Below are 16,088 nucleotides of genomic sequence, written 5' to 3' on the forward strand. Positions count from 1 at the left end.
ACCCCAAGATGACCTACATGTTGCAATTAGCAGACAAGATTTTAAAGCAATCATCACCAATATATTTGAAGACTCAAAAGAAAGTATCCTCAAAATGAATGTACAATCCCGAAAGAGAAATAAAATTTTTTTTTTTCAAAAAGCGTATTCTAAAGTTAAAAAATAAAAGTATAATGAAAACATTATGGACTTGGCTTAATAGCAAATTCAGTGAACTTGAAGGCAGATAGAAATTATCAACCTGTATATTTGAGAGAAAAGTAATGGAATAAACATAAATGGTACCACAGACCGCGGCTCACATGCAAACACACAATCATGTCACTGGAACCCAGGACAGAAGAGAGCAAGGGGCAAGATAAAATAATTGAAGAAGTAATAATGGAAAACTTCCCAAATTTAAGAGTTAGCCAAAAGGACCATTTAGGTGGAAGAAAAGCGCTTACAGTAGTGTCAATGTCCAGATGTGAGGACTTGTCCCAAGCCCCCAAAATACTTGGGATACTTAGGCTTTATAAGCAAAATGATCAGTGGCCTTAAACTGAAAATTGGTTTCTTTCCAGAATTATTTTCAATGCTTCTCAGTTGCTCACAGCAACTTGATTTGAAGATGGGTCTATTTCTGTGCATGGACAAGAAGCATGAAGTGTGAATGCTTTTGCCTGCTTCGCGGCCTGTGGCAGTCAGCACCAGTGCCCCCCAGCCTCCTTCCACACCCAGCCTCAGGACCGGCCCCAACCCAGGCCGGCTGCACCGCAGAACCGCGCTGTGGGGGGCAGCCTCTCGCCCCTTGGTGGTGCAGGACTCCTAACTCATTTCTCAGCCATGGAACCATGCCCTTCACTGTGTTTTTCCCCTTCCTGGAGAACAGCTATTTCTTTCTTAATAAAACAGTACAGTGTGTTTCTTCCATGATTATCTGAGACTCAGCTCAGTTATAAGAGTGATCAAATAAAGAATTAAACACTCAGAATTTAACCAGCTGAATTGGACAAAATTACTATTCTCTTTCTTCAACATTATCTCTTCCTAATATATGGTTTTTCAGGACAATGCCTGTCATGCAATTCAATAGCACATAAAGAAAAACAGTTAATATATACTAAAATAAAACTCCCTATACTACAGAAAACAAATTAGAAAAGCTTGTTAAAAAACAACAACTAAATTATTAAAATTAATCATACATTAACTAACATTGTTCAGTTTATTTGAATAAATATTTATTGAGATCCTGCAGGGTACCAAGTTTATGTCATTTGGTTATTGTATGATAGTTTACAGCATAATATATTTTTTCAATAGAATGTGTTCTTATATATATATATATCTTTTTAAATGTTATGCAGAGTAATAAAAAATATTTATGATTCAAAAGAATGCCCAAAGAAGAAAATAAGCAACAACCAGTAATATTTTCACAAACCACATCTCTGAACTTGAACTGCCTCAAGTGCTAGCCTTAAGTTACAACTTGAATTCATGGAATGTTTTACCTATTAGCCAGGATTAAGTGGTTGAACTGGCATTGGCAAAGCAACCATCAGCTTAATTTTCCCTGTTTTTATTTTTAATTAATTTTTTTCTCTTCTCAAATTTCAAGGTCATAACCCATGTGATCCATGTAAACAAATAAAAATTCTTAAGAAAAAGATGAATCAACATTGTAAGCATGTTACAAAGGAATAAATCAGACAGGAAAGTTCAACTCTGAGGGTAAATTCTAGCTTGCTTTAATGGAAATCTGTTCAATTAAGCAAGCAAAACTTTGGAGAGAGTAAAAGTTGTGTAATCTGCCAGAAAGTCCCATGAAGGCTGCCAGGGAACATTCTGAAAGTGTCTGGGGTATACCACCTTCCCTACCTTCCCGCCCCCTCCCACCTTTACATGCCCACCTTCAAGCCCCTGTACCGCTCAGAAGTGACCGCTGGCTGAGCACGTAAGAGGACAGCGGCTAGGGGGTGGGGAACAGAGGCTCTGAAGGAAAGGAACTCTAAGATGAGGAGAGAAGGTGAGCAGGAGTCAGCCACCCAGGGAGGGGACATCAGGGCCGGCTCCGGAAGGCACGCGGTCATCTGGCAGGGTGTGGTGGAGGAGGCTGGGCTCTGTGGGGAGCTGTGGAGGGCAGGTGCACAGAACAGGCATGTCAGAGGAGACTCTGTCACAAAATCGCTGTTAAGAGGTACAGAAGCACCGGATTGCCTCCATCAGAGCAGTGCATGGCAAGATTCGTATTTTCAACAGAGCATCCTGGCTGCGCCATGGAGTGTGGCACAAAGCGGGTGATGTCGGGCCCAGGGATGGCAAACTCCCGCCACCTGGACAGAGCAGAACAACGGCAAGAATGGAGGGAAGCAGTGGAGACGGGAAGGAAGGTGTGTGGGGAAGTGCTTAGGGGCTAGGACAACAGACTTGACATGGAGGGCTGCAAAGAGAGTGAAATCAGAGTCGTGGCCAGGACAAGTGGCCAAAAAGAAGGTACATTCCCTGAGCACAGGAGGAGGACCAGGTTTGTACAGTGAGAGAAAGAGCTGAGTTGGGTTGGCTTGAGTATGAAGGGAGCACAGGACAGGAAAGCAGAGGTACCAGCAGTCACACAGGTCTGAGTTGTCACCCTTAAAGACGGCAGGCTGAATCTGGGCATGGTGGGACTCAGGAGGCTGAGGCAGGAGGATCAAGGGTTCAAGGCCAGCCAGCCTTATCAACTTCACAAGGCCCAAAGCAACTTAGAGAAACCCTTTCTCAAAATAAAAAAAAAAAAAAAGATGACAAATTGAAGTTATAGAAGCAAGTGAACATCATCCAAGGAGTGAGCTCTGAGGATAACCTCAAGGGGAACTTGAGGAACAGGCTACCTGAAAGGAACAGGCGAGTGAGAATCCAGGAGGGAAACCGAGAGAGACCAGCCACCAGAAAAACAGGGAAATTTGTCAAAGGGGCCACTTTGAAGGATCAACAGTGCCAGTCCCTACAACCACGTGGGTGAACTCAGCGCAGCTACCCGTGTTTACTCCAAGATGCTAATAGAAACAAACAGCAATTAGCTCAGGGTAAAACCCTGTCCTTTCAATCTGCTCATCAATCTCCTTTCAATCAGTTTCATTAGGGATGCAATTATGGAAGCTCCTGATGTCACCTCTGCAGCCTCCTCTTCTTTACATAGTTACAAGGTTGTCACAGGGACAGGATGAATTCCAGAAAAGTCCTGGTCACGTGGTCTTTCTAACAGCTCTCCGACTGGCCTGTGCTTCGACCACAAATGAGCAAGGGCTAATTTGGCAGCACTTATTCTAGCTGATTCCACCCCCTTCCTGGTGATTGCCCGATTTCTTGGTGGGTCAAATGGAAACTTGGAGATTGAGTCTTTGCAAATATGGAAGCCTCCCCAAACTCACCCAGCCATCAGTGCTGAAAGGGGCGCCTCGCCCCTCATCACATGGGGGACTGCCTTGCCCCTCCATCCTTCCTGCGGCAGTGAAGCCTTGCAGGGGTCGGGGGAGCAGGGCGTAGATTCTAGAACTTGAGGTGAGTTAAAATCCTGGTTCCAGCTCTTAACCGCTCTGTGCCCAGGGTGAGTTACGGGTCTTTAAAGCGTTGTTTTCCTCTTTTATTGAATGAAGATTAAAAATCCTGTCCCCCATTGTTACTAGGAGAAGTAAATGGTGCAGTGTGGGGTGCTGCTTCACACAGTCTAGCACAGAACAAGTTCTAGGGGAAAAAAAAAAAAAGAGAGAGAGAAACAGCTCCTTTCTCCTGACCCTGCTGGACAGATGGCAGGAGCCCCGGGGCAGAGGGAGCTTCCCCGGGTGCTCTCCATCTCATGGTCTTATTATGAAGATTAAACTCACGTATACATCCGAAATGCACTGAGTTGGAAATGACTTAGAGATGGGCCTGGGGGCTAAAGAGAGGAGTGAGTATGATGTTGGACTCTGTGGAGCCGAGGCACAGCACAGCCCGTCTTTGAACTCCGGGGCTTGTTAAGGGACGCATTGGAGAACTGCATAAATGGAAGCAGGATTCTGGCAGAGCCCTGTGTGTGGCCCGTGGAGGGACGGGGCGTGGGAGTGTCAGTGTGGGCAGGCGGGTGATAGGACTGAAATGTGAGTGTGAGGGAAGAGTCAATGGCCACACTGTTTGCACATAGAGGCACTCGGAGGGGAAACTGGGGCTCCTGGAGCCTTTTCAACTATAGCCCGACATCCCTGATTGTGAGTTGTAGAGGCAGCACTAATGTACTTATTGAAAACCTATACTGTGGGCTTCAAAGGCTTTTAAAGGTATGGTCTTTACCACCCAGAGGCTTATAAATGCAGGTGGGTAAAATAAGAAGTATCCACAAATATGACAAAATAACATATGGAAAGTGTCACAAGTAAGGTGTGGTGGAAGAGTGGCTGAGTGGGGCCTCTGGTGCTGGCTGCTTGGGTCTGGGTCCTGGCCCCGGTTCTGACCATGGAGGGAAGCTGCAGGCACTGGCCTGCTGTGGCTCCAAGCCCTTGGCAACAGGCAGCGCGGCGAGGTAATTCAATGAAACGCTCTTACTACCTGGCTTGCGTGTAGGAGAGTCGTCAATACAGGGTAACTGTTCTCATCACTGGTGCCTCGGGGTCATCTACTTCATTCCTCAACAATAGTCCTCTCAGCTCTAAAGCTGGACGATTGAACAAAAATTGCTACAGCCCTGATTGATCCTAAAAATCTATCAATGAAACAAAGAGGGAGAGAGATACCTCAGATCGGGGGAGGTTCCCGAGGTGGAGCCCAACCCACGCCGTGGGACTTGGCCATGCCGTGTTTGGCTGGTGAGCACATGATCTTAATGGCAGGGAGTGATCCAGAAAGGGAACTGGAGATAGGCTGGACAATTCAGTGGCCGCCAACTAAGAAACCCTTTGGTAATAGAATTTATCCCACAGAAAATGGGAAACCACTGAGGATTTTAGACAGAGGTCATAGTGTTGACCTGCCATCTCGAGATTTGCCTGGGTGTGCAGGATGCAGGAAAGATTGGCCAGAGATACGGATTGTAAAGGAAACCTTAGGAAGCCATTGCAATCCTTCAGACCCACAAGAATAGAGCTCGGAACTAAGGCGGATGTGGGGAGGGAAGGGTAATGCAAAGTCCCAGCCCTGTGGTGCTGTTGGAACGCCCGCCCGAGCAAGGCTTGGCAAGGGGCCCCCAGCCATGCCATTCATCTGGGCAGGGTACCCACGCCTCAGTGTCTTGATGTATGGAAACTTCATCTGCATATCTGAACAAGACTGGATGCATTTGAATTTTGCTAATGGATGACAAATCACAATAGCTATTTCTTTGCTCCAGTTCTTTTCTCGTCTTAAAATAAACCATGATCGACTAGTCACAGCTGCACTTGCACAAAGAAATAGCAGTCTTTTACTTCAAAGAGAAACAGCTGAGGAGGGAGAAAGCGCACAAAATTGTAAGATCTGAGGATTCATCTGGCGTGAGAAGCACTTCTTACCCTAAACTGTTTCTTGTCTCACTCAAAGCACCCCCGGCCGGCCAGTACCTCCCATGCAAGGTGAAGGTGCCACGGAGGGAGGGCCAGCCAGCCACCGTAGCTGCTCTCTCCCCCTCCGCTGCTCTCTCTCTCTCTCTCAGCGAAAGCAAACACTGATGCCATTAAATATCTTTGAAAGAAAATATTGGGGGGAAAGTGGCATAATTTGTGGAAAAGTTGACAGTTTAGATGCTTGAAGGTCACAGGCTTTGTGGAGAAGGTCACAGGATGCTACTTTTCAAAGGTCAACAGGAAAAATGTAAGATTCTGCTCTTGGCCTTCTCTGGCTGTAGAGTAATCAGAAGCTGCAAACATCAATAAATCCTCGGGACAGCTTTCTATGGAGAATATGAGATTAATGTCATCTGATATTCGGGTTGTACAGACTGGAGAGAATGGCACAAGAGTCTAATCCTGGGCAAAGAATCAGAGCTGCAGATCTAATTGTTACCACGCACTGGTGTCTGTCAACCAGGCTCTTTGTGCCATCTGGAAAGATGAATTACGACTTGGATTTTTAAATTCCTAATACGAAAGAGGGAGACAGTGAAAAGGTAGCCAGGCGAGGGTCAGCTGGGGAAAGCGGCCAAGGTGTGGACAGCAGCTCCATCCCAGACCATTACCCACAGACGAAGGCCAAGGCAGCATCCAGAGGGCACCCTGTGGGCTCCTGGCCTGGCTCCATGGCCACCTCCTACTCCCACCAGCCTGTTGAGTCCCGGCCTCGTGATCACAGCACTGTCACCCAGAGACCAGGGAGTTCCTCTCTTCTCTTGCAGAACAATCCTCCCTTCTTTGGTGAAGTGTTCTAACCCTCTGATCCCTTTCCCTCTGAACCTGTACAGCTCTGACGCTGGCATTTCCTGAGAATTGTCATCCGGCATCTTGGCTCTTTCTTTGTTTTTGCTGTTGTTTTGTTTTGTTATTTAACTTTTCCTAAAATCTGAGAGTCAAAAGGGATTCCTTACAGTTTCTGCCTGGCCACCCCTTTCCAACTTGAGTGCGTGGCCAAGCATCTGTTGTCTGGGATCCCTGAGGAGACACCCCAGACCCAATCCTGCCTCTCTGGAGAGGATGAACCCCATCTTAGGACAGACAGGGCCCAGGGAAAACTCGAAACCTTGCGACACCCTCATCCATGGCTGGTGGAAGGGAACAGGACAGAACATACAAAAACCTTTTGCAACGTTCACAGCCTCTGACCAAGAAACTCATCCTAAAACCTCTGCATGGGGGTCGCAGCTGCAGGCTAGAGCCGCCTCATATAGGCCTGTGGGCCACATGAGCTGCTTTCCACCCACACCGCCAGGGCTTTCTCCTTGGGGGCTTAGGTTGGTCTGGGTGGGAGAAGACACCACAGAAAATCAGTATATGCTGCAAACAGAGAATTTTTACTCTTACTTTCCCTCCACAAAGCCCTTGCTGCACACCAGTGGGTGGGCCACATGCCCAGCTCCAGGGGGCCCACTGCAGCCCATCAGGGGTGAATTGCAAAGGAAAAAAAAATCAGGCAAGCTAAACAGAGGGTCAGATAAATGAATTACAGGACATCTGCTACAGAATATCACACAGCTTTCAAAAGTACATCAGGTAAAAAATAGAAGTATTTGGTTCTGTTTTGTTTTATTGTTGTTTTTTTTTTTCATAAGTTACAAATAAATAATTACAAGCAGGTAACTAAGCAGCAGCTGGGATAAAATCCCATGTTCTTTTGGGGGTCCATTAGGAGACAGAAAAAAATCATCGGGGACTTTCTTCTGGAGGGTGGACTCCCCCCACCTCCTTCTGCTGTTTCTCATTCTTCTTCCCAATATTTGCTGCTTGCCCACCCTCCATGTCGTCTCTGCAATAAGAAGATATGGAAAAGGACTTTTCAAAGACACTCCCCGTGTTCCTCGTTGGGGCCTGCGCACAACTTCACCATTTTGCTGTTAGGTGTGGCAGGCGAGTCCGTGGCCGGCAGGACAGAGAACCAAGACCTTGTGAGCAGCACCCGGAGCCGTCTCCTGCTGCAGTCTGTGAGAACTCACGTCCAGCCCAGGGCGCTCAACCAACAGGAGCGTGGTCTAGTCAAAGTGACCCAGTGAATGGACTGGACCGTGTTCCCTTCAGCTCCTTCATCAAACAGCGGCACAATCACGCTGAATTCTACCTTCCTACCCCTTTCCTCCTCTCTCCTTTCCAGAGCGGGCTTTCTCGGCACCACGAGCAGAGATGTTTGGACACTGGGTCTTTCCAAGGTGAGCAGCAAGAGCAGGCAGCGTCAGCGTCATGTGTGGCGGGGGACGAGGCTCCAAGGCCCAGGGAACTGCACCCCAGTGCCCAGCTGGTTGGAGTATCCTTTGGAATTACGGGAAGGCAGAGCCATTCTGGAACCTCCGGGATGAGAGGGAAAATTCTAAGAACTGGTAGGAAGAGGATCCAGTTACAGCAAGCTCAGGAGCAGCTTCACACCACTCAGAGGCCGGTCGGTCCAGCTCTGGGGGAGTCCAGGCCTCCCCACACAGGCTTCTCACCACTCCCAAGATGGTCTCTACCCTTGGCCACCCACCTCCTCTCTCCAGAGAGCTGCTCTCAAAGGCCTGAACTGAGAAGGAAAACAAGAGAGGTGGGTGCACATGCACAAGGTGTTCACTGTCTCCCACATCTTTCCAGAACCCTCTCCCCAACACCACCACCCAGAATGAGCACAGGCCTGCAGCTGTGGCTCCTCCCACCCCAGCAGTCGGGCTCCCCTGAGGAGCAGCCCCCCCCCCCACCCCACTCCCTCCTTAGGGATCCAGGGAGGCCCCGGGCACTGTATTGACTTAAATTTCCCCAGGTCACGCTAATGTGCAGCAGAGTTCAGAGGAAGCCTAAGGTGCTCTAAATGGTGTGCTTCTGAGGGAAGGAGAGGCTGCTGCTTCTCCAGAGACCACAAATGCAGGTGCTAACACTGTCTGCAGCCTGGGGAGATGGGCACCAGCCAGGCCCCATGGTGTGTCCTGAGTTACTCACAGCCCATCCTCGGCTACTGAGGATTCCCGGCCCCTCCTCCACCATCACCACCAACCTTTTTCTTTCAAAAGAGCCTGCTCAAAGCCTCTGAAAGTGCTTCAAAGGGGCCCTCTCCACAGCCAGCACATGACGCTGGGACGGAATTCAAAAGGTCCTGGGAAGAGGCAAGACCAGCGATTTGAAGGGGAATTTCTCATGAGGTGGAATCTCAGTGCATGTGCTGAACTCTTCTGATGTCAGCTCTTCAAAAGAGTAAAGTGCTCCTTCTCCCCCTGGCAGAGAGAGATGAGCTGCCAGAAACCCAGAAAAAAAACACTCTTTGTGATGGAGAAACTGATAAATTACCGGATAGAATGGGTCCAATTCTTCTGCCCTTAGATCAGGAAAATAAAAATCCTAATGCTATTAATGGAACAGTGGCCAGGAGAAGTAATGCAGAATATGTGGGGAGAGGGGAGGGATATTCACACGAATCACATCCTTTCTCTTAAAAGCTTTGAAGATGGATTTCCCCTCGCGGAGGTGGGGTTGGAGGTTAAAGAGATAGCAACTGCATAGTTAGAAGAAAAAGCTTCCCATGAGCACTGCTTATAAATTTTAACGCTTCGAAGGAGGACAAATTAAGGTTATCCAAAAAATAACGATGACTACCACTATTTCCAGTGCACATTTTTTTTTGTTTTTAACTCAAAAATAAAAAAAAGAGCAATGTCTATTCACCAAGGCCGCCTCCACGCCCCTCTCAGGTTCTATTCCAGGGAAACAAGCAAGTGTAATGATGATTACTTCTAGTAACTCTGGGAAACTGTTGCCTGGCCCATAAAGCCATTCCTGTTCTCTCCAGTACTCGACCATGGATTCCAATGCATGCGCTAAGTCGTAATCTGCCTTCTGTCCCACCTGACTGACCAGGAAATAAATCTGCAGAGAGCACCGCCAAAAATTACAGTATGTTGCTTGAATCACTTCAGGCCACATTCATCAGGCCATCGCTTACCAGGATTGAGGACCAGGGAGGGCGCCGTGGCACACAAGGGCAGAGGAATGTGAACGCTGGCTGCGCGCTCAGGTGGGGGCTCAGATCCTTCCTCTCCCAGATCCACCCAGCAGTGGCTGCACTTCCTGTGTGGCAAAGGCACCCGCAGATTGATCAAGGATATTAGCTACTGATGTCTAACTCCCAAGGCAACGTTTCCGACAGTTCCTCTGTGGAGTAAGGAAATCAAGGGCTCAAAGCTCTTGCTTAGCAATGACATGCCTATACTCCAGGCACCTGGAGTATCTTAGCTCCTGTTTCCTGTCGTTTAAGGGTTGCATGGTCTTGGCACGTCATTGGACCTTGCAAGGCTCAGTTTACTCACCTGTAAAATGGCATAACAGTTCCAGCAAGTGCAGGGAGATCAGAGATTTAATGTGATGTGTTTACTCTTGTACTTTTGTGCTGAAAAACATGTGTCTGGAATATGTGCAGGATGATGAATGAATTCTGTTAAGCATTGACTGGAGGGAAGGCAATACACCCAGAAGCACACTATTCAGCAAAGAGTAGTTGCTCAGTTAATGTTGGCTCTAGCAGTTATCATCTAATGTAGAGTGAGATGAAAGCATATCCACATTCTTCATTTGAAAGCATTGTAGCTGCCTGAAAGGAGCAACATAAACACACACAGTGGAGCAGCCGCCTCTGCCGCCAGCCCCTAGTACTACACGGTTACGCACCAGACACCTGTGTGTTGCCACAGAACCTCCATAAACACTGCTGCTGTTTTAATCCAGGTTCCTCTTCACCTGAGGTTGGAGCAGGAGGGGTACAGGGATCATGGGATTTACCCCTCTTGCTCCTGCAGAGGAGGGACCAGTCCACACCTGCCCAGGGGCTTGCCCCAGGGCTTCTGGCCCCTTCAATAACTGCGATCTCCAGACAGGTGTGACTCATGCCCAGGTGCAGCAGACACTGGGGCAGGTCTAAAGCCACAGAGGACTAGGATGTGGGCCTAAGAAGCAGGTTAGACGTCACCAACCCCAAACCACCAGTTTCCATACCCAAGGAGCCTGAGTGAACGTCACGGTCCTCCTCCGCTGGCCCTGGTGCCCCTGTCCCATCATGGTTACTGTCCAGTGCTCAGCTCCAGAAATCAAAGTGGCTAAGCATAGTCACTGCCCAAAGCCTGCAGTGTAAAGCCAGGAGCACTGAACAGCTCACAAAACACAGAGCAGAGAGCAGCTTGGCCACGTGGGGACGACGCAGGAGCAACCCTGGGTAACAAGGATTCCCTGCAGGAACCCAGGCGGAAAGATGCCCTTGCCCCAGACGCTGCGCCTGGGCTGTAAGGAACCCACGCAGAGTGAGGGGGAAGAAGGGAACCAGTGGGACTGCACTGTCTTCCTAGGGTGGCCATCCCTTGTTTCCGCCAAGTAGGAGGCGAGTCACAGAAACCTGTGGTCCCACAGTTCTGGAGGTGAGAAGTCAAGGGCAGGGTGTCGGGGACCTGCTATTTCTGAAGCCCAGGGAAGCATCCGTCCTGCCTCCGAGCCTGGGGAAGGCTGGCGGCTGCTTCCCTTCAGGGCTGCCCCAGGGCCCCACACTTCCCTCCCTGTGTACAAATTTGGTGCAAGAATGACACTGCACTTGTGTCATTCAGCTCCCCATCTCTGTGGGAAACAACCACAAGGAGGAAGGATTTCTTTTGGCTCCTGGTTTCGGGCCACAGTCGCTCGGCCCCAACCCTGTGGGCTGTGGAGAGGCAGAACAGAATGGCGGGGAGGCTGCGGTGGAGCAAAACTGCTCGGCTCAAGGTGGCTGGGAAGGGGGGAGAGGGAGAGAGAGAGAGAGAGAGAGAGAGAGAGAGAGAGAGAGCAGAGGATGAGCCAGGGACTGGACATAGCCTTCCAAGGGCACACCCCTGGTGATGACCTCCCAATAGTGCCACCAGCTGGGGACAAGCTTTCAACACAAGAGATTTGGGGGGACATTTAAGATCCAGACCATAATAGTAATCATATGGCAATGAACATCATGTTAGTGTAAATACTGAATGTTCAAAAATCAAGATATAAATATATGAGGAGGGAAAACAGGGACCAGAAGTGGCCTGAGGGGCTAAGCACTTGTCTTCCACTTGAAAAGTTCCTACCAGAGTTGCACAAAATTCAACACGGGGTGAGGGTTGTCTCCTTCCAATGTAGAGGTAAGTTTTTCAAAGGAATCACTTAAAATAGTGGAAGTGGGGGACCCTGGGCCAGGGAAGGAAAAGTCTAAAGGAATGTTGTTTTCTACATTTTAAATCTTTTAGTAATATTTGATTTTTCAAACTATATCCATGAGTTATTTAATAAAACTCAATTTAAAAAAAAATAGAGAAAATCCTGTTTGCATGCTCAAGCAGGGAGGATGCTTTGACACCAGCTTCTTCGGGTCACCAACCCTCCAGGTCAACCCTGGGCTCTCCCACCTGCCTGTCAGGTTGGGTCCAGCTGGGATGCTGCACCACACAAGGAATCCCGACCTGAGCTTCAGCATGAGGGACTTGGGGCTGGGACCAGGGCACAGGCAGGTGAGCCCTGGGAGTTTGGGGAGAGCATCATTGCTGTTGTCCCCTCTACTGGTGGTGGCTCCCCTGCATCTGGGACTCGTGTTGCTGTGGGCAGGGCTCCTGGCCAGCAGTCTGCGGGGAGACACTTATCCCACAACGGGGCAGTCCCAGGCTGCATCCAGTTTACTTGCATAAAGAAATTGATCTCAAGAAATCAGAACTGAAGACAAAGACTCCAAAGAAATGACAATAACATTTACCCCTACAAATTACCCCCAAAGGGCACATTTCCATAAAGCCAAGAAAGGCGTGTGGTTTGAACAGCAGAGCACCTTTCAGGTACGGATCGACCGCCTGGAGCTTCAAGCGCCTCCTGTCCGTCATCTCACCCATGCAGAGTGAGGGGGAAATACTTTTATTTCTATTTTATAGATGAGAAAAGTTAAAACTCAGAGAGAGGAAGAGGAGAAAGCCCTGGCAGGCTTCTCTGCAGTTGCTGAAACAAAATCTCTAGTTAAAGACCAAATCTGTAAAGCTACCAAGTTCCCCAGTTCAATCTGTGGGCACGGATGGGTTTGGAATCACAGTCTGGGACCCGTTATTAAGCTAGGTTTGAATTAATCATTGAGACAAGTGAACTAAAAGTGCCATCTGAAATACATATGATTGACTCACTTGGTCTTTCTTTGTTATCTTCTTTACAGGTTTGCCTTCAGAAGCATAATCATTTAAGTTTAATCATTTAACACTAAAAATCTTACAAAGGAGCATAGAAGAAAGAACTTTTGAGAATTAGAATCATAACATTGTTTAACATAGTGGTCTAAAAAAAAAAACCACTTGTTTTTGTGGGACTAACTGAGAAATTTCCTGTGTATAACCTGGCATAGAATACAGCCAATGAGTCCTCAAGAGGAAGTCTGAGGTTTGGGGAAGACTGTGGGCTTTGAAACTGACAAATCTAAATTCAATTTCTGGCTCCATGGCTCAACCAACCATGGCTATTAAGGATATCATCCACTTTGCAAGATATTCTGAAAAATCAAAATTTAAACATATATCTAAGGCCTAGGACAGTCTTTGGAACATAATTGTGCTCAAAATCATACAAATGTCCTCCTCCCCCAAGCCCTTTGGGTCGGCCCTCTCCCTGTGTGCCTAGCCACTTTTCTCCTGGGCTACCTGTCTCCTTCTCCTCTAGGATGAGCCTTGTGCTGATCCAGTCAATATAGATCTTTTTGTTTTCTGAACTCGCTGTCTTTACAGGAAAAGAAGAAACTTCTTAAATGGCTCCACATTTCCTAGAAATTATTGGCATATTTTAAAAGTCAACCCTCTTTTCCTCTCTTTAATGAAAGTTGAAATTTTGAGTTTTCTAAAATTGAGTGTCCATGTGATGCTTTGCTTTCTTTTCTTTTCTGACTAGATCTTCAATCTTGATGCTGTGCTCATTATCACACAGTGCTTCGTCTGCGAACATATCCCACATTGATCATCATCTGTCACCAAATGCAAGACCATGTACAGGGATCATGCGTCATGAATTTGCCAAGACAGTTTTAATATTGGGTAATTTTCTTCTCTTCAAAACTCGGGGGTTAAGTGTATAACTAAATGTGATTTAATTTTTATACTTTTATATGATTTTTTTATATCTATCATTCATCTCATTTTTGTGTTGAGAAGCTATTTTTATACTATTTTTATATGTAGATTCATTCATTCTTATTAGAATCTTAAAGGGGCATAAAATTAGGTAACGACTGCTTGCCATATAATGAATCTCCTTAATTGAAATGAAGAAAATTATATAAAATCAGAAATTTTTTAGAAAATCTGGGACATCTGGTCATAAAATATCCCAGAACGCAGTCAGTGTAACGGTCCTACATTAATGAGAGAAGCTTACTGTAAGGAAACTATAGCAGGACTCCATTGTGCAGACAAAGTGTCACTCATCAACAAGATGAGGTTCACAAGGGAATGTTTAGTGCTGATGGGACAGCATGGGAACACAGTGATCCATACAGACTACCAGGGTCCCATAGACCCGAGAGACGGATGTCCAGAGCCATGGCTCCTCTCGGCTGTAGGGGTTAAGGTGGTGGAGGGTGCACGTGGTCAAAGTACAAACCCAAGCTGACCCTCCACTCATGGAAATAGACTATAAAGCAGCAAGGGCTCTGTTTCCCTTGGAGGATGAGCATCAGCAAAGACCAGCACAGAAAACCGCTCACTCCTACCCCTGTCGGGTCAGGCCGGGCTGTTCTTCTGAGAAGCATGTGCTCAGGGCAGCTTCCCAAGCTCAGCACTCCCCACCCACCCGCCCAGGCTGCTTGTCCAGGAAAACACAGCTCCCTGCCACCTTGTGTGCTAAATAGCACTTTCGCACTCAGGGTCCGCCATGTGTCATCAGCATTGTCCACCGCTGCATGCTCTGAGGTGCTCTGGAAGGGGGTTAAGGACCGGTTCTCTGAAGCACAGGGAAGATGGTGGCCAATGTCTGTGGTGGCAATTCTCCACCACTGCCAATTTCAAACTACCAGCAGTCTAACCATTGAAAGCAAAAATGGGATTCCACACACTGTAGTTACCTCATTTAATCCTAGAAATAACAAGGTGGATAACTATTACTGTCTAATAAGGTATCAGCTATGTTACCATTCCCCAATGTCTGGGAAGACAATAGTCCCAAGCCTGGCCAGAAGGAGTTTTGCTGTCAGTGTTCCCCCATAGAAGTCACGGAACCGTCCACTTGCAGGGCCGTCTGCCAGGCTGCGGTGATCCAGAGTGCTGAGGCATGTCCCCACACCATGGAGCTTGTCACCTAGTAGGAGGTCTGTCCTGGAAATCCTTAAGATACACTGGAGTTCAGGAACGGGAGCATCTAGACAATCCAGTAGTTCCAGGGTTTGCCTGCTCTGTTTGAGGAGGGAGTCGGCCCCCCACCCCACGTTTGGTATGCGCCATATGCATCACCTCGTTGGGGGAGCCTTGCCAAGCCACAGTTGCCAGAGTCCCACCAGATGCTTCCACCTGCTAGGCCTCAGGTAGGGCTGGACTTCCAGATATTAACAGTCTGTGGGTAACTCTATGCGGTGACAAGATGACCGATATTTCTCTGATTCTCTTCTGTCAGAAACTTAGAAAGCTGTGTTCTTATCTGTTCACCGTCTCTCTTGGTCCTCAGTAGCTGGAGACTGGCTGATACTCGGGGACTAGAATTTGATTGCTTCTTCTAGGATTGATTCTGGCCATATTCACACTTGCTTTCCCTATGCTCAATTTTTAGAGGAACTTTCAAAATTAGTTGAGCTTAATTTTTTAATCCCTTAGAACCATTTCATGTTATCCTATTTCCATTTGTCACGAGCTGAGCTCATAATTTAGGCCAACCACATTTTCCCTGAGCTCTGAAACTTTAAAAATACTGTAACGTAGGTTTCCTTCTCTAGGAGGGCAGATGGTAGAAACCATGAAACGGTTCCAGCCCAGTCATGGTCCCGTGAGCAAGTCCCCAGAGCCTGTGAGAGCTCCCTGTGGAATTCCATCACCAGAGTGGCCACAGCATGACGCTCGGCCCCCAGGTCAGGCTGCACTTATCCAGGTAACGGAAGACTGAATGCCATCTGCAGCGGTGACATCTGGTGACTCCAGGACGGTGCTACACCTCTGCTCATGCAGTGCTCGACAGCTTGAGAAACAGAGCAGCACACTAGACCCCAAAGGCAAGAGACAAGCCCCCTCTGCACAGAACCTCAGAAGTCCATGCCTCTCAAGGACCGATGAGGAAGCTGGGAGGACAGGAGTCCACTGGCTTAACCACCACCGTCAGGACAGGGCAAGGCTCCGTTAGAACCTCAGTCCCTGCCAACACAAAGGACCTATTTAATCATAGAAATGTGGCTGACAGGTTAGCCACATTTCTATGATTAAATGCACTGCAATCTCTTTGTGCATGATGATATCTTCGGATCAGACCAGAAGCACTTTTGTTTAAAAATAAATTATTTACAAAAATCATGAATCCTAT

This window comes from Marmota flaviventris, chromosome 6, assembly GCF_047511675.1.
Source record: "Marmota flaviventris isolate mMarFla1 chromosome 6, mMarFla1.hap1, whole genome shotgun sequence".
NCBI lineage: Eukaryota > Metazoa > Chordata > Mammalia > Rodentia > Sciuridae > Marmota > Marmota flaviventris.